Below are 1,282 nucleotides of genomic sequence, written 5' to 3' on the forward strand. Positions count from 1 at the left end.
TGGGTAGTCTGTTTATAAGATATACAGCAGTGGTAAAGGCATACTCCCAGAAGGTTAGAGGTAGATTAGCATGAGTTAATAAAGCTAACCCTGTTTCCACAATATGTCTATGTTTTCTCTCAACAGTCCCTTGTTGATGGTGAGTGTGGGGACAAGATACTCTATGATTAATTCCCAAAGAGGTTAGATATTTGGTAAAGGTTCTGAATTCCCCACCCCAATCACTTTGAACAGCCTTAACAGTTTTGTTAAATTGAGTATTAACCAATTTAAGAAAATGCTGAAAGACATGAAGAGTAGCTGACTTTTGTTTGAGTAAATATATCCAAGTATGTCTAGTATGAGCATCAACTATGGAGAAGTAGTATCTAAAACCTGAATCAGAATACATAGGAGAGGGACCCCATAGATCAACATACAAAAGGTCAAAAGAATCAGTATAAGTGTTTGTGGAAGGTAGAGATGGTATTTTGTGAGCTTTGGCACAACAACAAGCAAAGCAAAAATCTGAATCAGTGTTATTTATTGGAGACAGATTACAACTGGTCAATACATTTTTGACAATAGCTTTGTGAGCATGACCTAGTCTATAATGCCATAAAAGAAAAGGACTAGACTTAGTGTTGACAGTAGTTGAAGTTAATGCTGAAGCATTATGAGAGGTAGGACCAGCAGAGAACTTTGTTTGGGCTGACTTAGGAATAAGACTTGGAAATGCATAGAGACCCTCTGAAGTGAGAGACCCTTGGAGCAAAACCTCATCAGTATCCTGTGATTTAACAAGACAATAGTTAGGATGAAATTCGAAATAACAACAATTATCTTTGGCAAACTGAGAGACACTCATTAAGTTCTTTGTGATAGTAGGAACAAGAAGAAGATTTTGTAATGAGAGACAAACCAGAGGATTTGAAGACTTAAAGTAGGTATTACCACAGGAAGAAATAGAGGCTTTAGTACCATTACCCATATAGATTTGATCTGGTCCAAAGTTTTCAGTAGGTTCATGAAGCATGGTTGGATCTGCTGTAAGGTGATTAGTAGCCCCTGAGTCTGGATACCACATAGAGGCTTTAGAATTGTCATGACCAGTGTGAGCATTCATTGCATATCCTTGATACTGAGCAGGAAAAGCAAAGCCCTCATGATGCATATGAGAAGCATTTATGTGATAAGTAGATGAGGAATTTCCAGGTACAGAAGAATGAGGAGCATAGTTATGAGGATGATATTGATGAGGAGTAGTGTATTGTTTAGAAGGATGAGAATGAGATGTAGGCAT

The sequence above is a fragment of the Lupinus angustifolius genome, unplaced genomic scaffold (assembly GCF_001865875.1).
Source record: "Lupinus angustifolius cultivar Tanjil unplaced genomic scaffold, LupAngTanjil_v1.0 Scaffold_134_32, whole genome shotgun sequence".
Taxonomy (NCBI): domain Eukaryota; kingdom Viridiplantae; phylum Streptophyta; class Magnoliopsida; order Fabales; family Fabaceae; genus Lupinus; species Lupinus angustifolius.